Below are 21595 nucleotides of genomic sequence, written 5' to 3'. Positions count from 1 at the left end.
TTTTTGCAGTTAGAAAGAGAAATCTAGCAACAGTCTCTGTTTATCATTTGTTCGAATCTGCCAAAAGGTTCAGAAGTCCCACCTGGTAAGTTTGAGAGAATGGGAGTCGCTGATCTAATTCAGTTGTCTTTATATAAATTAGAGGCAAGAAGTACATGAGCCAGAGTGTGTAACTGCCTCCCCACAAGGACAGAGATGTCTAGACTGTATCACTGTATTTGTCACCCTGTTTTCTTCAGGGAAGCGGGTGGCGCTGTGGGTAAAACTTCAGTGCCTAGGACTTGCCGATCATATGGTCGGCGGTTTGAATCCCTGCAGCGGGGTGAGCTCCCGTCTTTCGGTCCCAGCTCCTGCCCACCTAGCAGTTCGAAAGCATTCCTAAGTGCAAGTAGATAAATAGGTACCACTGTATAGCGGGAAGGTAAACGGCATTTCCGTGTGCTGCGCTGGTGCTGGCTCGCCAGAGTAGCTTCATCACGCTGGCCACGTGACCCGGAAGTGTCTCTGGACAGCGCTGGCTCCCGGCCTCTTAAGTGAGATGAGCGCACAACCCTAGAGGTACTGGCCCATACGGGCAGGGTACCTTTCTTTTTAGTCCAGAACTAGACTACTTGACTAATAGGAGGCTGCCACTAAAAGTTGCAGACCTCCTCTCTTCCCCAGTAACATTTAATAATGAAAGATATGAGATGTTCTACTACTGGGTGGGTTAGCATGACATGCTAAGACGCTGCAGGTGAGTGGTCTCTCAGAGAGGAGCTCAGAGCTGCTTTGCTCCTCCCCAGGTCCATTTTGCTGCTGTATCACACTCAACCAAGGTCTAAATTTCAACTCATGGTTCAGCTCTTTCTTCAATAACCATAAGCTGTAGCCAAGAGTGAACCTTGGCTTTAGCTTGTGGTTCATAAGGAGAGACCTCAACCACAAGTTCTGGTTCAGACAGCATGCTAAGCCTCAGACTGCAGGCTTTTCTCTAGGAGACCACAGATTTGCATAGTCTCACTAAGCCAAGGCTGAGCTGAGCATGTCATACAAACCAGGATGTTATGGATAAGTATTTCCATTATTGACCGTTGTTTGCAGGAGTGAGGAAATTCAAGGGAATGACATCACAGCACCCATTGTGCACTACACAACCTTATCAGAGAAAAGAGGAGAGCGAGGGCTATTGCTTTTGGCAGCAGCTGCACATCAGCCATAAGTACTGCTGCTGATGTCCTCAAGTCTTAGTGAACCTCAGTCTTGTTCACAGAAGTAAAACAATCAGAAATATACATCAGTGAATTCACATGTGTGCATGTCATTTCACAGCTTAAATATATGCTTACTGTTATCCTCCATTTTAAATGATATTTTTGGAATTGCATAAAGAATTGGCTTTACTGTATTTTAAACTGTATAATTGTTGTTGTTGTTTTTGCAGCCTGCCCTGGGAGCTTATCTATCAAAAATTAAATAAATGCTGAACCATCCAAGCTACCTGTGTCAGTTACATTGAAATATCAGTGACAAGTGATGCTGAAACCCAGCTTTTTGTCCAACAGGAATGCTCAAAAGTTTCTGACTCCATTTTCCTTGCTGGGATTTATGTTATCAGTGTGATAACACTGGTGTGATGGTGAACTTCAACATCACTTAAAAATGCACAGCAGGCATTTCCAAAATTCAAAATGCCGAACCTTTCTCTAGCTTCCTGTCCCCCAAGTATCAGGAGCCATGCTATGTCTGTGCAAGGGGTGAAGCAGGGCAGGGGATACAAAGAGAAATGCACTGTGCCAACCGAAAAATGTAACAACATGAGAAGAACATAAGAAGAGCCCTGTTGAATTAGGCCAAAAGCCTATGTGGTGCATTATCCTGCTCTCACAGTGGTCAACTGGATGCCCAATGGAAGCCCATAGGAGTGAGTGCTGTGAGTGAAACAGCACTGAGTTAAACCTTTAGCAAAATAACAAAACATGCAATACAGGACAACCTCCGAACCAGAAAGAAGTTGCTTGTCGATATGTTTCCCAGGTAGTAGCATCTGTAAGCTAAATCATTTGCTGATCACATATGAGATACATGGGAAGGTCAATGCAGGGAAATGCAGCTTGAGTTGGCTGAATGATGCCTTCCTGATGCTGACAGCAAAGTGTTAAATTTACACTTAAAATTTTCACATACGTAATGCATGCAACCTCATCCCAACAAAAATAGAAGAACCAGGAAGCCAGAAGCTACACCTTATTTTTGATCCACGGTCTTCATTACATCTGGCAAAACTGAAGTGTAAAAGGATACCTAATGTGTTATACTAACAAGAATAAAGATATACTTAGAAGTATGTCACTCTCTTTTAAAGGTTCTGAATATAATGTTTGTTGTCTTTGCGGATTTCACTGGTGGGTTTAATATGGAAGTTTGTATTTCTGTTGCATGTTGTGGCAAAATGTACAGAAACATTTTCACCTGGCGCTTAAAGGTATGTAATGATGGTACCAGGCAAGCGTCCCTGTGGAGAGCATTCCAGAAACTAGGAGTTACCGAAGAAGAAGAAGAAGAAGAAGAAGAAGAAGAAGAAGAAGAAGAAGGAGAAGAAGAAGAGTTTGGATTTGATATCCCGCCTTTCACTCCCCTTCAGGAGTCTCAAAGCGGCTAACATTCTCCTTTCCTCTTAACCACTACACCACACTGGCTCTCATGTTGCCACACAACAGAAGAGGCCTGTTCTCATGTTGCCACGCTTCAGACTTCTCATGGAGGAGGGGAGGAACATGTAGAGTTTGGATTTGATATCCCGCTTTATCACTACCCGAAGGAGTCTCAAAGCGGCTAACATTCTCCTTTCCCTTCCTCCCCCACAACAAACACTCTGTGAGGTGAGTGGGGCTGAGAGACTTCAGAGAAGTGTGACTGGCCCAAGGTCACCCAGCAGCTGCATGTGGAGGAGCGGGGAAGTGAACCCGGTTCACCAGGTTACAAGTCCACCGCTCTGAACCACTACATCACACTGGCTCTCAAATGAAAAAGGGTCTCAGCTGATGATCACAGGGTCAAGGCTGCTTCATATGGCGAGAGGCAGTCCTTGAGGCATTGCATTCCTGAGTTGTTTAAGGCTTTATAAATGCTTGACAGTTCCAGAGGAGGTGGCTCAAACTGGGAGCCTAGTTCTGGATCACTCTGCTGTGGATAACTGGAGCAAAATGTTAGTTTAATGCTGTAGTTGTAGTTTAATGCTACAACTTTAAGAAGTTTGGGTTCACTAAAGCCAATGACCTTCCAGTCGGATAAATGTTGGGTACTTCTTCTTTTTTTCAAATAAATGTGGAATCCTATTCTGTTCTTCAGGTCAACTAAAAGGTAATGCTAGTCATGGGAGTTAGAAAAATACAGACCTGAGAGCCAGCCTTGTTCTTGACAACCTTCTTTCTACAGTTTTCCCCAATTTATATTTGTATGATTTTGTTTATTTATAGGTTTAAAATATTAAAACCAACAAAAGGCCAAACACCATTAGTGTGTTAGTACTTGCTTTATTTTAACTTATGAAACATTAACAAACTATTCAGATGTAAAATAGATCAACCTTTTGATTTTTTAAAAAACTGAAATAGAGCAGAAAAAGTGCACTAACTCCAAGGCACAAAATCCATTAAAAACCAATGTAGATCTTACCATTGACTTCAAAGGCTGTTGACTACACTCCAAATGATTGATTTATATGGCATGGGGATAATGGGTTGCTGTGAGGAAAAGGGCAACACTGAGCTTTTCAAAAGGGCTTCAAAAGGGTTCATCTGTTACAGTGGCCAAGTGCTTACTGCTCTCAAGGGTAAAATATTTTTTAAAGAAAACTGTTCTAACCCCCAGAACCACTAGTGGAGGAGGTTAGAATGCTAGAGAAGGTGGAGGTCTGCATGCCACATTGCATCATAAATGGCAGAGTCTCCAATTGGTCTACTGTGCCACAGTTTCTTGGGACACTGTGGACATTGTGTTGATCCTGATTTGTATTTTCTGCATGTGTGTTTTCCTCTCCCTTCCTAAATTCAGCATGCATTGGTTATGCCAACTTTCCTAATGGTGCAGTAGGACTGGCCCCAGTGTAATATGAATACAGTGGTACTTCGGGTTACAAACACCTCAAGTTACAAACACTTTGGGTTACAGACTCCGCTAACCCAGAAGTAGTACCCCAGGCTAAGAACTTTACCTCAGGATGAGAACAGAAATTGTGCAACCCGCAGCGCCATTAGCTCAAGTGGTACCTCAAGTTAAGAACGGTTTCAGGTTAAGAACGGACCTCTGGAACAAATTATGTTCGTAACCAGAGGTACCAATGTATAGGATTGATCTGCCTGTTGTCTAACTAAGTGGTTAAAAATTAAAGGGGAGACAGTACTCTAAAAATATGCACACTACATTTAATAATTTGTCAGCTTCCAGATCCTACATGTTTCTTGTCCATTTTCATCAGCACTTCAGAGAAGCACTTTATGAACTATTTGCAGAGACCTCCTGCTTTGTGTCCATCAAACTTAGCTCCCTCTGTCACATGCAGACACATTCCCCTTGAATGGTAAAGTCAGTTGTTTGACAGTTAACAAAGCAATTCCTCTATTTGTTTGTCATAATTTTCATAAACAAATTAAGAATGTCAGCTAGGAATTGGTTTTTTAAAAATCTCACTACCAGTTTATCTCTTTAATTAATTGCAGAATTCAGCCCAATGCACCACCACCCTGTATGTCTTAGTGTGCCATATAATGGCATGGTTGCGATTTACAGCTGACATGTTGGCTGGGACAACGCATACTGAATAGAAATCTGTGGAGTCTGGCAGGTTGTAACACTACAGCTGTTGTTCAGATCTAATACAGAGAACATGAGACAGTTAAAGCAAACTACAGTTCACAGATTATTTTCAGAGGTCTCCAGTTCTACTCACTGCAATCAGCATGGTAAATGCTCCATCAATTCACCAGAACAGGGGTGAGATACCTCAAGCCTGAGGCCAAATTTTCCCTGGGGGTATTTGTGGCTCTAGGTTAAAAAAGATAACCCACCCCTGCTCTAGACACAATGGCTACACAGACATTACCTGCTTAATGGGCAGCTAGTTTGTTCTCCCCCCCCCCCCCCAATTAGGATAGAAGCTGGTCTGTGGGGAAATGAATCAAAACACAGTGGGTGGGATTCAACTAACCAGCCCCATAAGCTCTGCACAAGCGTTTCTGCTCAGCAAGGGGCTGTCAGGAGAACTTCCAGAACAGTGTGTGGAGAGGAGAGTAGAAATCATTCCATTTGGCAAGCTGCAGTGCTTGCACAGATGGAATGACTGGAAGAGCTCATTGTTGAATTCCATTCAGGGTTTCGTAAGAAACAACAGGATAGATACAGGATAGATATGGGTTGTGGCTAATGTTGTGTGAAACCCCTTTGCAAATCAACAGCAGGAGCACACTGGATGCAGAGTAAACAAGAGTGTGTACACAGCTTCTTTGAGTATGTTGCCTCAAATGCCAGGAGATAGGGCTCAATTGGACATACCATCCTCTGACGTATGTCAATCATAGCAGCACAATATCTAGCCACACAGTAGGACTAAAACTGAGGGTTTGTTTTACATGTTTTATGTGTTTTTATCTTATGTTGGTCTATTGTATCTGAGAGTATGAGTATGTGTACCCTCTACAGTGGGACGCGGGTGGCGCTGTGGGTTAAAGCCTCAGTCAGTGCCTAGGACTTGCCGATCGCATGGTCGGCGGTTCGAATCCCCGTGGCGGGGTGCGCTTCCGTCGTTCGGTCCCAGCGCCTGCCAACCTAGCAGTTCGAAAGCACCCTCGGGTGCAAGTAGATAAATAGGGACCGCTTACCAGTGGGAAGGTAAATGGCGTTCCGTGTGCTGCGCTGGCTCGCCAGATGCAGCTTGTCACGCTGGCCACGTGACCCGGAAGTGTCTGCGGACAGCGCTGGCCCCCGGCCTCTTAAGTGAGATGGGCGCACAACCCTAGAGTCTGGCAAGACTGGCCTGTATGGGCAGGGGTACCTTTACCTTTTACCTTTACCCACTACAGTAAGTTAGCTTACTTATTTGTGCATGAAGGTGCTTTTATCTTATGCTGGTCTATGACTGGAATAAAGATTTGGATTAGCTCAGTGGGATTTCTGACACAATGCATTGGAAAGAGCTCTCATGATGCAAAATAACAGGAGGAATGGCCCTTAGATGTGGGGGGCTACAGTACACATACACAAGGACCTCCTACATACCGAACTGTGCTTGTCTCTCTTTCATCTTTTTCCAAGTGCCTCTTTCTGAAAATGGAGAGTGAGAGGTGTAGAAGTGCAGGCAAGCTTAATGCCTATGTCTTCCAAGATACAACCAACATGACACTGCACATATATTTATTTTGCTACTAAGTTAGAAAGCACCAGATCCTTTAAAAACTCTCATAACTCAGGCAATACGTATTTGAATGTTAAGACAAACTGTTCACTGACACTCGGAACAATTTATGCAACTGAAAAACAGTTGTTTTAAAGTGGACTGTTTTTTTAAAAAACCAATGCCTCCATTGTTTTTAAAGTGTGCACAGGTCATGCCATAGCTGTCAACTTTTCCCTTTTCTTGTGAGGAATTCTATTTGGAATAAGGGAATTTCCCTTAAAAAAAGGAAAACGTTGACAGCTATGGGTCATGCCCAGCCATATAAATTAAAGAAAATTAATTAATTAATCAAAATGTGTTAGAACTGGTTTTTGTAATATCAAAGAGCCCCCAGATCAAGGTGCATCTCTATGAACACTTGGCCTACAGAAGTATCATCTGTAGTTATCAAACAAGAGAAGCACAGCTCTACTGAAATGTGATAGTAATTTTTAGGCAGAGGAAGAATATCCCTTTTAGAAAGGTTCAACTTACCCATCTCTCCTCCCTGAGTCTTAATTCATGCCGTCTAGGAATTGATTTTAACGGTTCTATTCCAAGCACGATTAAGGCTGGATCCAAACCATGTTTTTTAAGCTGACTTGTGGATCTGATTTTTTAAAAAAATTAACACTATACTTTGTCTTTAGTGTCCTTTTATCATGAAATACTTAAATAGATATTCAGTATTGTGTGTACTCCCTTGAATGGTGGCTATTGGCTTGTTTCAATTGTGACAAGATAAACACATTCTATACCAGAGATGGTCAACTCCTGGCCCACAGACTGGAGCCAAGCCCCTTGAAACAGGAGGAGCTGGCTTTAATGCCCTAACAACAGGTGTGTTTAAAAAGTCTGTCCACACTTTTAAGAGGGCGGAAGGTCATCAAGTTGTAAGAAAAATGAATATTCCACATTTTTAATATTTTATCTGTTTTCAACTTTATATGGATTATATCTTTGTGTGGTTATATGCGAGCCTATGTGGTTCCTAACTGTGAAGATCTTAAAGTGAGGTGTGATGAGGCTAGGGGAGATGCCAAGGTAGTTTGACTACCTGCCCACACCAGCTATTTGAAAGCAACCTCAGATGTACTGAAGGGGGTGGAAAAGAAGAGGTATGGAACGGGCTGTTTCTGCTTTATAAGCAGCAGAGGAAAACACAGAGATGGAGGACTAGTGAAAAAGAAGAGCAGAAAGAAATAGCAAAGCAAGATTCTGAGAAAGGTTAGTGTGCTTGTATGAAGAATTGGATGCAGATCAGCTGCCCTCAATTTTACCCAATGATGTGTTGGGTCTCTTCAGTTCAAGAGCAGCTCTAAGCCAATTTGTCTGGCTGAGAACACTCTGAAGTTTGTGCTCTTGTGGAGAATGCTCCAGAAGACAATTACAATTTTTATCATAGAGAATACAGAAGTTGTCTATCAATGTTCTATACAGATCTTTTATTTGTAAATTTCATTTACAATTTAATTGAAATATGTAATTGTCACTTCTTGAAAGTGCCCTATTATATTTTACTTATGCAGAGGAACTTTCCGTGTGGTTAAAACTTTAGGTGTGTAAAATTTTGTTTCTTTTCCAGTAAATGTTAATGTACCATTGACCTCAGCAGAATCAAAATGTTGTTCAACATGTTTTATTGATCCTGCTGTCACATGAATCAATCTTAAATTTAAATAACTGTATTTCCCTATTCCCCTCTTGAAATTCAGAAGAAGTAATTATAGTTTACTGCATGTTTTTCACCTAGGAAATACTAATTTCAAAATGCATACATACATAACTGCTTTTATTTACCAAGGACATTTAAACCATAAATCAAAATGACTCTCTGTCAAAGCTTGTTTTCACTTTCATACAATATAATCATTTTGATTGAACAGCCTACATATTTCCCTAATGATTTTTTATCTTTTCCTCTGGAGAAATGAATTTCCTACATTCTTGTTTGTGGAATGAATGCCATAACTCATGACGAATCAACTTATTTCTAGCTTGTTTGATAATAAAATAGGAGGAACGTGATGGATGATTTATTATATGTTCTCAAGCAGTATTGCCATTCAAAAGAAAAACATTCAACCATTGTTGTCATGTTCCCTTTCCCTTATTTATGAGAGCAACAATCCTCACCCTTTCCATTATCTATAAAATAATGCTATTTTGAGTTGATTTCTTCACATACTGGATAATGTTCAAGCAACACAAAGATATACCTGGAGAAACATATGTCACAATTATTTGCAACTTGTTTACCCCCCCCCCCATTAAATGCTATAGAGTTTCATATTTATTTCTGCAAAGCTGTATTTTGCTAACTACACTGTAGTATTTTTGTTGTCGTGTCTGACTCTTCGTGACCGCATGGACCAGAGCATGCCAGGCACTCCTGTCTTCCACTGCCTCCTGCCGTTTGGTCAAACTCATGTTAGTAGCTTTGAGAACACTGTCCAACCATCTCGTCCTCTGTCGTCCCCTTCTCCTTCTGCCCTCAATCTTTCCCAAAATCAGGGTCTTTTCCAGGGAGTCTTCTCTTCTCATGAGGTGGCCAAAGTATTGGAGCCTCAGCTTCAGGATCTGTCCTTCCAGTGAGCACTCAGGGCTGATTTTGCGCTCTCCTCTTTCACCCTCTTCACTTTCTGCCATCATAGTTGTGTCATCTGCATATCTGAGGTTGTTATTTCTTCCAGCAATCTTAATTCCAGTTTAGGATTCATCCAGTCCAGCCTTTCGCATGATGAATTCTGCATATACCAGTAAGTTAAATAAGCAGGGAGACAATATACAGCCTTGTCGTACTCCTTTCCCAATTTTGAACCAATCCGTTGTTCCATATCCAGTTGTAACTGTAGCTTCTTGTCCCACATAGCGATTTCTCAGGAGACAGATGAGGTGATCAGGCACTCAAATTTATTTAAGAACTTGCCATAGTTTGCTGTGATTGACACAGTCAAAGGTTTGTGCGTAGTTAATGAAGCAGAAGTAGATGTTTTTCTGGAACTAGCTTTCTCCATAATCCAGCACATGTTTGCAATTTGGTCTCTGGTTCCTCTGCCCCTTCGAAATCCAGCTTGCACTTCTGGGAGTTCTCCGTCTACATACTGTTTAAGCCTGTCTTGTAGAATTTTAAGCCAAAATTAAATAAAAATTGTCATATTCTTCACATTATAGAAAATCCATATTTTCTAATCCTTGAATTCTTTCTGCTGTTTCCTCACATTACATCTGATGTATCCCTCCACATAAGTGGAGCACTGTCCCAAAATGCAACTGAAGGTGTTGATAAGGCTGAGTGACCACTCCCAGATAAGTACTGCTTTCCCCCCTTCCTAGCATTTGAAAAACTTTGCCTACACCATTGTCTTCACTTCCTCAAGTTCTTAACTTTTCTGTGGGCTTGGTAACTTAGAAGAACTTTATCCAAAACACATTTTACAGCATTAAAGAAATGTGTTGTCCTTCGGGTATTTCTCCTGGTTGGGGGAACACTATCTGCAAACAGTTCCCAGGCTGGAGAGAATATTTAAATGGTTTAACAACTATATGGGTAAGCCCATCCTCCCAGTTTATTAGGTAAAGGTAAAGGGACCCCTGACCATTAGGTCCAGTAGTGGCCGACTCTGGGGTTGCGGCGCTCATCTCACTTTATTGGCCGAGGGAGCCGGCGTACAGCTTCCAGGTCATGTGGCCAGCAGGACTGAGTCACCTCTGGTGAACCAGAGCAGCACACGGAAACACCGTTTACCTTCCTGCTAGAGCGGTACCTATTTATCTACTTGCACTTGACGTGCTTTCAAACTGCTAGGTTGGCAGGAGCCCAGTTTATTATTTCACTGTAATTGCAAAAATAAATAAATCAGAATTATAATCAATCTTGTAAATTTACTTTATATTTTCTTATAGTTGTATTTCTAAGAGGTAAGTTCCATTATATTAAATTGGGCTTACTCTCAGACTTAATTGTAAAACTAATAGACTCATTTGTAAGGGATATAGTTGTGTGCCAAGTTTTCAAATTATAGTCTCGTGCTCATTTGTGAATGTGTGTAGAGTGGAAGCCCAAAAGACAAAAATTGTTAAAGTCCAAAATGTTTTAATACTCCAACCACTGTGCTGCTACAAGTTTCCTCCTCTCCCGCACATATTCCACATATGTAACTGTTGCATAATGTTATGTCTCCATTGATAGTAACCACAGTTAGTGCTAACACACTCCCCTTGCAACCATGGGCATACAAACAATGATGACTATCCTAGTTACCATTCATCACATGGTTTGAACAACTACACCATGTTTTGAACAAAACTGGTCCTGTAGTTGAAGAGAACATTTGGAAAAAAATATGAAACTGCTAAAAGAGCTCATCCCCACCACTGAGTTCTAAAATAAATAAAAATCTATTAACCTGACAACTTTGCCATTAGTCCAAGCATATAGCTTCAATCCTGAAGAGGTTTGGCAAGCAGTGTTTTCTCATGGAACAAGTATTTTGCTGCATAACACATCTGAATCCAGATACAGGTAAGGGAAATGAGAGAATTCTGCAACTCCACTGTGAAGAAAGTATCTCAGACCCCAGTCGCATGCACAGCCTGAATTGATATACACTGGAAAGTTAAAATTCCTAAAACTACATTATCTTTTCATCTAGGTTAAATGGACTATTGTCTTCTGGGTACTAGGGCAGATGGATTGCAGAGATACACATTCTTTCAGGAGGGGAGCCCCTGCAAAACAGGGAGGGAGATTATACATAACGTGGCCAAAGGCTACTCCTCTGTATTTTGTGGAAGAAATATGTGTAAAAGGATTCTACTCCTTTCTGTTAAATCTTACTCTTGCCAAGTCTGGGTACTGGACAAGCGACTGAAGTGTAATTCATTGCTCAGGACAGTATTTTTAGAGCCACTTCTTGAGGGGAAAGCCAACTTGTCTGAGCTGGGGGGGAGGAAAATGATTTCTTGTTGGCTTCTAGTAATAAAGCAGCCCTTTTACCTATGACAAGATTTGCTCTGGCAGCTGTCAAAGCACATGCCAAATTTTTATCTTGTTCATCATGTGTTAAATTAGATTTATTGTTATTATTGTGATTATTGTTTTTTGCAGTTGTTAATTGTTTTCTGTTGTAACTCATGGTTGAAACATTAAAGACTGGTCTGTGCTGCATAGAACAGTATTCACTGCTCTGGGTACAGCATTAAAAGGCAAATATGCACACTAGTTGAAAAATTCATGTTTATGTGCATATTGGAAACCAGTTGTACTTCACAGATAAATTGTTAGGAATGAAACTGAGCTAGTGGACTTTTTCTGTAGTATTTTAAAAGCCACTGAAAAGATACACATGCAGCCTGCCATTCTACAGAACTGAAATCTAAGTGAGTAATCATAGTTTTGAATTCATCATAGTACTTTAATTGTAAAGTAATATTTCCTAAAGGTCATCTGTCCATTCTTGTGACCTTATTTTGAGCAGACAAGCCTTAAGTGCTTAGACGATTGTTCTCTAATTGCTGAAGTTGAGCTGGTGCCCTGCATATGATGATTTAATTGGTATGAGGAGTGAAAGCTGATTAAGTTGGAGCTGAAACATGCAGTAATGAAACAAAACAAAACAAAAATACTCCTAATTAGGCAAATTAAGAAACTCAAACCTTTGAAAATGAAGGGGAAAGTCAGAACTTGGAAAATGCAATCTAGCCATTTTAGTCAATACTTTATGCATGCTACATTTTGAAGAAGTGTCTGAAAGTAAAACTAAAAATGAGGGGGGAATTAAGCGCGCTTGGATGCACAGAGCAAAAAGTATAGCAGTTTTCTATAGACCTAAATTATCTGATTTTTTTAAAAAATAATTTTTATTAACCGGCCAATCAAATCATATTAAATCACATCACATAAATTCCGAATTACAAAGCCGAATTTTAAATTTTGTTGGGGGGACCCATATTTCAAGATCCGAAGGGGGATTCTGATCATCTTCTTGTTACTGCGTTAATGTCCAAATCAGTCCAAATCAGTCCAAACAGGGTTCATAATTCTATCCAGTCTTATCTTGCTGTTTCCACATCACATCTTGTTCATATATTTTCTCTTTTTTCTTTATGATCTCTTCTGATAGTCTCCTTAAGCCGATAAATACCAATAATAATCCTGTGTGAATTTTCCCGTTCTTCCAATCCTCAAATCGAGATGGTTTCCATATATCATCGCCTTCATAGATAACATTGCTCTTTCCATCATTAATCTCGCAAAACTGTTGCTCTTAAGTCCCTCTGAGGAGTTTCACCCACAATATAAAAACAGCTCTATTTCTCTATTTCTCCTCCCAGACTCAAGACCTCCGGCAGAACTTCCCAATATGGCGACGGCATTTTTAACTGCATCATTCCAAAGCTCTTATACATTCCACGCTCTTCTTAAAAAATTATCTGATTTTTAAGCCAGGTGCTTTAAACACCCCTTTTGTGAAGCCCAAGGGGAGGCTAATATGTCAAATCAGTTTAGATAGGCACTAGCAGTCAGTGTGGACAGGTGGAGTCACCCCCTCAACACAGGTGTCACTGCAGTTTACCTAGACAGGGAGTGGGTGGGTGGGGCTAAGCTGAAGTACTGTTGGACTGGCTCCATCAGTGCATCTGCACAGCCCTGACCTAGCTGATGTTCTGTCCCATCCATGTCAGCTGCAGCAGTATGGTCCTTGAAGGCCCACTGTGTGGGTTACATCCACCAGTAAGGATGTGTCTTGCTGGAAGAACTGGCCATAATTCAAATGTTATAGCCCCTGTGTGAGGCACTTGAAGCTTGAATTATGAACACTGCTACCGCAAAACATTTTTCTGCACAAAATGGAGCTCGCTAAGGGCAATATGTTGAAAGGCATTGCTGCGATTTTTCAAGCACCAATATCTGTCTTCATCTATTCCCCAGCTATGGTGTCACCAGAAGAAGGCTGCTTCACCCAACTGTCTGGTAAGGCTGACCCTCTCCGGGAACCTCAATGTAATATATACACTTAAAGAATGCTAACCAATACCTCAAATCACTTGAATTTTGGTGGGGGAAATGTTTTATGCTTACAATTCATATGCATGTTTGAGGACATTAGTGAGCATTCCACTGAAGCTAGCGAGATGGTCAGAATTATACCTTTAATTTCAGATAGATTGGCAGTTTCTTCGGGTTTTATCAAAGTCTGTATAAATCTTGGGGGAGGGAATATATACACTGTGCTTTTATTCCAGTGGATGTATTCATATCATATGTTATCAGGCCAATTCCATAATTCAGTCACAATTCGGTGCATGAACATAAATTGCTACAGATAATGAAGAACGGCCCACCTAATAATATGAGTAGAACGAGACTTTACAGAATGTGGGAATTTCTGCAAGCTTTAATGATAGAATCCTGTTTTCATAATTTTTCCAACCCAAAACTAACTAACTGCAGGAAATGGGTACCCAATTCCAACTTTTAACAGGCCAATACTTTGGCCAACAACAGACTGTCATGGATCCCAGCTCAACTTCACTCTCTCATACATCGTCTGATCTTGCAAGCGGTCCTCTCACATTAACCATCTGTTCTGACACTAAGAGAGAGAGAGAGAGATGCATCAGTTCACTGCTCTTACGGCTGCCTTATTGCTTTCCTCCTTTTTTCGTGATACAGCAGCTACCATTTTTATTTTCTTTTAATGCGGGTGTGGGGAACCTTTGGTCTTCTGGATGTTTTCCCAATGCCTGTTTTGCTGTAAGCCCAGCCATGTGTAAGTCCCAACATTCACATCTTCAAAGATATAGTTCCACTGGGAAGGTGTTCGTTTACACTCGGCTACCCATTCTGTCACATTCAGCGCTTGGAGCTCAGTAGGACAGACATTAAGTTTGAAAGAGACCAATCAACTTGTCTGTAGGTCAACTCAACAGTTAAAGAATATTGGCTTTATTTCAAAGCATTAGGTACTTGCACAAAACAAACTATTTTTTAGCAAAAAGCAAACTGCATGTATCATCCAACAATACACATAATGTTACTGGCTGAGTTAAGTAATAGGCTACAATAACATAACAACAAATTGTGCAGCTGAAAATTAAAATGAACAATGGCTCTTTCAGTTTGTAAACCTGAAGCCAAGTTTTCGATGAGCATTGGCTGGTATTAGCAACATCTCACAGCAAATATTGACTATCCAATTTAAAAAGATTACTTGAGTTGTCATTTAAAACTTGTGAATGCTAACCAATCAGCCACATTTTAATTGTGTTCCAAATGGACAAATAATTAAGAACCTTCTAACACAAGTTTATTTTCCAGCTTAAATTGTGAGCCTATTATCCATTCACTCACAAAGAAAAAAAGAAGAGACAAAAAAATCCATCCACCAGTTCTACTGTATTTTAGAAAACAGCAGTGATCAGACTATTTGGTATCTTAATTACCAGAAATATCATTAGCTTTGTATACTGGAAAAGTTTTCTTTTATTACAGCTGTAATTTTATTTGCCAGCACTTGAATTGCACTGCAAGATAAATTGCTGTGTACTCAGAATTTCTGAGAGGTAGTTAATATAGTGACTTGATCCATTATGTTCCCCCTTACTATTTATAGATAGAATTAAAGTAGCTATTTTTATACATTTATTGTTCAATTTGGCACAAGTTAATCAGAAATATAATCCGCGAATGGTGAGGTTATCAGGGAATCATGGTTGGGGCTTTCCAACAGGAAAAGTGTAGCTTTGCATGGTTCTACAGATCAAAGCTTTTGACAACCTGCTGCATTTAACCTATCAAGGTCAGGTCCAAATCTAACAGCAAATGCAAACATTCAGAAAACATGGCACATGTCTTCTAGGACTCTGTCACTTCAGAATCTAATGATCCCTACATGAGGAACTCTTTTGTGCCTGGGGCTCTAGCCTACCCTTCTTCCTACATGCCATGCCCCACATACAATACCTTCTCGATTTGAGGAAAATTCAGGATATGTGGGAATCCATGTACACCTCAATATGAGGAAGAATTCAAAACATGTGACACACACCCCTCTGCAGAAATACCCTTTTTATTATGAAGTGCTTCTTTTTCAATCAGCCTCCACAGAGCTAAAATTCCCAACACCCTTCACAAACTAGTTACCAGGATTATTTGGCAGGGAGTGGGGAAGAATCATGACTACTATAGTGATATAAGAGTGTTTTACACTAAGGTTACCAGACGTCCCCATTTCCTGGGGACAGTCCCCCGGATTTACAAATCAGTTCCCTGACAAAATCCATCTATTTCGTAGTCTGGTTCTTTCAACGACAATAATCTTTATACTCCATCAGTTTCTGGAATAATCAAGCACCATTCTGGCACCTTGACTCATCACTTCCACTATTCAGGTGTCCTTCACACTGATTCGACAATCCCTTCCATCAGCGTTACTTAAGCTTGCCTAACTTCCAAGTAGCTCTAGACCAGACTTACACAATTTGTGACTCACCAAGATGTAGCTCAGGATTCATATATGGAGAAAAAACGTAATTTGATCATTTCTTTCCTGGGACCACAGAAATAGGGTGTGTGAGAATTGATAATACATCAGAGGTGGACTATTTTCAGCTTGGCATGTCACAAGTTATGTTGGCCTGCTGAACAGTGAATTTAATGTGAGTTTTCTAACTGGTTTTTCCCAGTTTGGAGTAGCAAGTTATCTCCTTGCCTGGTTTTTAAAGTTGTTGTTGTTGTAATATAAATCTGTGTTTCAATCATGTTAGAATGAAATTTCCTAGCACACAGGGATGGTACTTTTTGTAATAAATATACTCCCTGCTCTTAATCTGCAAATCCCTCTAACAAATATTGGAGGTATAGGATGAAATTTTTGAGAAGGAAACATTGGGAAGCCCAGCAGAAGTTCATGAATAATCCATAAGTGATGTTGCATCTAAATTTGTAATTAAGAGCTTTTGGAGTTGGAACTTAGGTAAAGGTAAAGGTAAAGGTATCCCTGCCCGTACGGCCCAGTCTTGACAGACTCCAGGGTTGTGCGCCCATCCCACTTAAGAGGCCAGGGGCCAGAGCTGTCCGGAGACACTTCCAGGTCACGTGGCCAGCGTGACATCGCTGCTCTGGCGAGCCAGAGCCGCACATGGAAACGCCGTTTACCTTCCCGCTAGTAAGCGGTCCCTATTTATCTACTTGCACTTTGATGTGCTTTCGAACTGCTAGGTTGGCAGGCGCTGGGACCGAACAATGGGAGCGCACCCCGCCGCGGGGATTCGAACCGCCGACCTTTCGATCGGTAAGCCCTAGGCACTGAGGCTTTTACCCACAGCACCACCCGCATCCCAGGAGTTGGAACTTAGGTTATTTTTAAAGGGAATTGTGGTGCATAAGAAGGGGTTGCAGATTAACATGTTATTGTTTGTAAGGTACTCAGAGAACAAACTTATTGAGATGCATGTAGATGCTGCTACAAATCATTAAATAAATGCATGGCTGATAGGCTGCTTCAGTTTGGTGGGCCACAAATTGTGTAGGCTACTTTTGATGAAAGAGAGAGCCCCAGGAATTGCTCCCATGCAAGCATGGCCATTGCTTCCTATACTCCTCTGGTAACATACCTAATGGAGTGACCATATGAATGTGGAAGTAGTATGACTTAGTCACTTCTGCTAGTGCTGATGTCTCCCTGGCATTGGTTTCACTGTTGTGAGAAATAAACTTAGCATAGACCCCATCAAGGTGATCTTCCTATTTCACATGTTTCCAGAGCAGCATGGGGAAGAGACAAGCAAAATTGGCTGTCATGCTGCTAAGTTAAGAAGTGGAACTCCTCAGTGGACTCTCTGAGCCTGTGAAGAGGAGAAAGCGGCTGAGCTCATTAGCACAGCAGAGAGAAAACCTGGGCAGCTGTACAGTGAGGGAAACAGCTAATCAAGAATTCCTTTTTAAAGACAGCCAAAGCAAAGAAATTCTCAACGCACAATTAAAAGTTATATCACTGATGTTCCACTAATGAAATGATGACTTAATTACAGTGTTCAAATACAAATGCAGATTTTGGAAGATAATTAAGTCTATTTTTGCCTTCTCTGTCAATCCAGTGGACATCAACAATGCCTACGTTTTCTTAATTAATCTGTACTCAAGATATCCAATAAACGACAACTTCAAACAACTTAAAGAAGCAAGCTATGGCATATTTCCAGTGATTATTTTCACTTGGGAGATCAGCCTGCACAACTACGTGGTTCATCAAGGGATGATCAACCAACAAGCCAGTTACAGTCTTAGTCGTCTTCAAGTTGTGTTCTGTGGTAACATAAGGTTATCTAGAAGCTTACTGTAGCTCAATCAAGGAGAAAACTAGCAGTGGTAAGCAATGTTCTTTGAAAGAGACTTCCTTTCACTTCTGAACCTCCACTGCAGTATGCGGCTGCAGAACATTAGGCTTCATCTCGGTCAAACATGGGCAGGAGGTAGAATATGGTCTGTCAATTGGCCACCTTGTACCTGCCGATGCTAGGTGGACCTTACTGGTTTATTTTTGCAATTACAGTGAAACAATAAACAGGGCTCCTGCCAACCTAGCAGTTTGAAAGCACGTCAAGTGTAAGTAGATAAATAGGTACCACTCTGGCAGGAAAGGATGCTAGGTGGACCTTAGTCTGATCCCACAGACCCCATAAGCCATAGTTTGTCTTACTGTACCATGTGAATGAGCTCAATGAGGAGTTCTGAAGCAGAGCCATCCATTTGCAAAAACGTATTTAAATTTTTATTATAAATTTTTTTATTATAAATTTTATTATAAAGCCTATAATGAATAATGGAAGAAGAATGTGCAGTACTTTTCTCATTGGCAAAGGGACCATCTTTGCAATCTAATTAATTAGAATGATAATGAGAACTTGCATTTCTTATCAACTTCCAATTCAGTTAGTAAATTTTAATCTAACACCAATTTTCTGCTTGGAAAATTTACTGCTTCCCATGCACTATAGTTAGTGAGAGATCATGAATTTTAAGAAGTCAGGACTGTACATATTTTTTGAAATAAATATATATTTCTCAGTCACAGTACTGGGGATGTCTGTTTTCTTTCTTTTGTTGTTGATATCACTGATGTAATTTTACTCTATGAGCACAATATTTATGCTTTGCTTAGATGCTAAAATTTGGAAATCACATTTAAAATATACATTCTCTACCATTGAATAACACTTGCCTACAATACAAATGCCTGAGACTACAAACCTGCCTAATAAGCGCCCAAGAAACTGGAAGACTTTCACTTCATTTGTTCGTATATGATGCCAGCCAGTTTAATATTCTGCATGATGAGACATCCATATACAGAGGCAGGCAACAAAATCCACAAGTATTATCCACTGTGTTAAAATAACAATAAAAGAGTAGATCTTTGCTTTGTTTAGTATTATATTCTTTATTATGAAGACCACAAATAAAGACTGAACAACATATTATGAGCAAAACAAGTCTTCCTAATTGTGTATAGTTTATACCATTATTCAAAACTAATTCATATGATCAATTTTTAGAACACTGAATGGAGTTCTGTTACTAGTTTCAGAGATCAATCAGCTGCATGCTTGAGTACAGCTATTATCATAGATGTCAGAGGCTGCCTCTTTCTTACAAGATTATCTTACCAACAGACAAAGAGATGTAAGCTGGAACAGAGTAAGAATGATCCATAAAAGTGGAAAGGGTGGAGACTGAAGGAACAGCATCTACTGTATAACAAGCAGTGAAATCAGTGGCAGGTTGTCATGTGAAAAACGAAGCACTATCACACCTAAACTGATACTGTGAATTGTACACAAGTTACCTCCTGATGCCAGCCTTATTATTTTCCTTAAAAGGATAAGTAATGCACAGTATATTTGTTTGTGCAATTTACCTATTAAGTGTCTTATTTACTGACCGCCCAAACAGAAACACTTTTCTTGGCTCTTCCTTTATATTTTTTCTTGGGGGGGAGGGGAGGAAATCTTCCTTTAAGTAAATATATTGTTTATTCCACTCTCTATTATGCACAATCATGTAAATTTGAGTTTTATTTCTAAATGATAACAAGACTTACTGAAAAAAGTTGAATTTTTTTCATTCTCCATTGGGAAACTCAACCCTCTAGGTTGCCATATGATGATACAATTATAACACAGAATATTCTACCACCACCACAATGTAAGACAGAATGGGAGAAATCATGGACGCAATGCATATCACTTTCACATTTCAATAATTTGTTTTAACAGAAACAGCTTTAATTCATGTTTAATTTTTGTCCAACATAAAGAACATACTCCAGCTATGCCACTACCATAAGCTTTCTATAATATTTATGACATGTACATCTGAATGTTGAAGCTCCATCTGTTGTTCAGTCATGTAAGTGATATCAAGTTTACAAAAAGTGAGTCTTCCATACAAAATGTTTTCATGGTCTAATTGTTCACTGGACCGCATGATGGCCTTTTGCCTCTGAGAACTTTGGTTACTTTCCAAGTCATTGGCGTCCTCATCAGCATACTGAAATTATTGCAATAAAGATAACTTCTGGATTTTAGGTTAACCTTTGTGAAGACCTTTGCAGATATTTGATGACAAGTTCTTTTGCTATAGTCTATCGTAAATTCAACACAGACTAAACTGAACTGACAACTTGTGTGAAAGTGATGACTCGATGCCTCTTGACTGTGAATGACATTTTCTCTCATGCAATTAAACTGTGTTTCGATTATATCAAGGTTTTAAGTTGATGTTGGTGATGACAGGAAGGATGCTGAATATTTTTGTGTGTGTTGCTTCTCTCACACCCTTGGCCAACCGAAATGTCTGCCAGTGTCACAGTTATTTATACTTTGTGCGTTTAGGAGATCTTTTCTAGTAAGTTTCAATGGTATGAGGCTAGGAAATGATAGCACAATTAGATGCTATACTTTGAATTTAACTTTCTATTATTCTGTTAACCAGGGACAAATGTAGGCTAGCGACACACTCCAAAACTCAAAGTGACCTCACTCAGTGATTTCAATGGAGCTAAATACCAGCTGGAGTTGACTGTCCAAACAGAACCAAAACCACTGAAAAGTACCCCCCTCCGCATACAACTTGGATAGTCGCTCTAAAAGAAGGCTCTCAAGAATAATTGAGTTTTTCCTATAGTGACAGTACTGTAATAGTTCCAGAAGCACCTCAGGCTACAAACCTGCAACTTCAGGGGAAGTTTTTCACCTTACACAGGCAGCTTTAGCACTGAATCCAGGCTTGGACCCCAACTGAAATGGATACAGAAAAAACAGTCTTGTCTGAGAGTGTCTGGATCGGGTCAGCAAACACCTCCCCAAGAAACTTGTCCATTTGTGACCAGCCTAAAGCTACAGTGGTACCTCGGGTTACAGATGCTTCAGGTTACAGACTCTGCTAACCCAGAAATAGTACCTCGGGTTAAGAACTTTGCTTCAGGATGAGAACAGAAATCGTGTGGCGGCAGCAGCAGGAGGCCCCATTAGCTAAAGTGGTGCTTCAGGTTAAGAACAGACCTCCAGAACGAATTAAGTTTTTAACCCGAGGTATCACTGTATTTAGATCTTCTGGGTCTGTAGAAGAGTTTCCTCAGGAAAGGTCACATTGCAGCTACTTTTAGGTAGCTAGAAGAAGAAGAAGAGTTTGGATTTGATATCCCGCCTTTCACTCCCCTTCTTTCCCTTCCTCCCCCACAACAAACACTCTGTGAGGTGAGTGAGGCTGAGAGACTTCAAAGAAGTGTGACTGGCCCAAGGTCACCTAGCAGCTGCATGTGGAGGAGCGGAGGCGCGAACCTGGTTCCCCAGATTACGAGACTACCGCTCTCAACCAGTACACCACACTGGCTCTCTAGCTAGAGACCACTTCCCTCTCAACCAGGCATTTATCATCTCATTGACTTAATCAGTTGCACCATCCCTGCTAGAATTCATAAGGCATGAGGGAGACTCACCTCCACCCTTTTCAGGTGAGGATAGGGGCCTTTCCAAGCCTGCTCTTCTTCAGTCTCTTCGTGGGGATACACAACATATCAAGATACTGCTCGTGCTTTCATTTATCACTTTAAATTTTATTTTGCCCTTAAATTGTAACGTGCTAGAGAAGACCTCTATCTAAGTGAAAGTTTGGAT

At 40.5% G+C, this 21595-nt stretch overlaps 1 protein-coding gene and 1 long non-coding RNA gene across 23 annotated transcripts in view; both read right to left on the bottom strand.

Annotated features, from left to right (window-relative positions):
- Positions 1–21595, bottom strand: part of MAGI2 (membrane associated guanylate kinase, WW and PDZ domain containing 2) — a 598802-nt gene that overhangs the window by 394916 nt on the left and 182291 nt on the right. The gene's annotated exons all lie outside the window — the stretch shown is intronic.
- Positions 3996–10098, bottom strand: LOC310658360. The gene is made up of 2 exons (XR_014502272.1): positions 6055–10098; positions 3996–5673 (listed from the first exon to the last, which is right to left on the bottom strand). It is a non-coding gene; the product is annotated as an uncharacterized lncRNA (long non-coding RNA).

The sequence above is a fragment of the Podarcis tiliguerta genome (genome assembly GCF_965153285.1).
Source record: "Podarcis tiliguerta genome assembly, chromosome: 10".
Classification (NCBI taxonomy): Eukaryota; Metazoa; Chordata; class Lepidosauria; order Squamata; family Lacertidae; genus Podarcis; species Podarcis tiliguerta.
The sequence above is the reverse complement of the archived record's forward strand: the minus strand, read 5'-3'. Positions and strand labels throughout refer to the sequence as shown.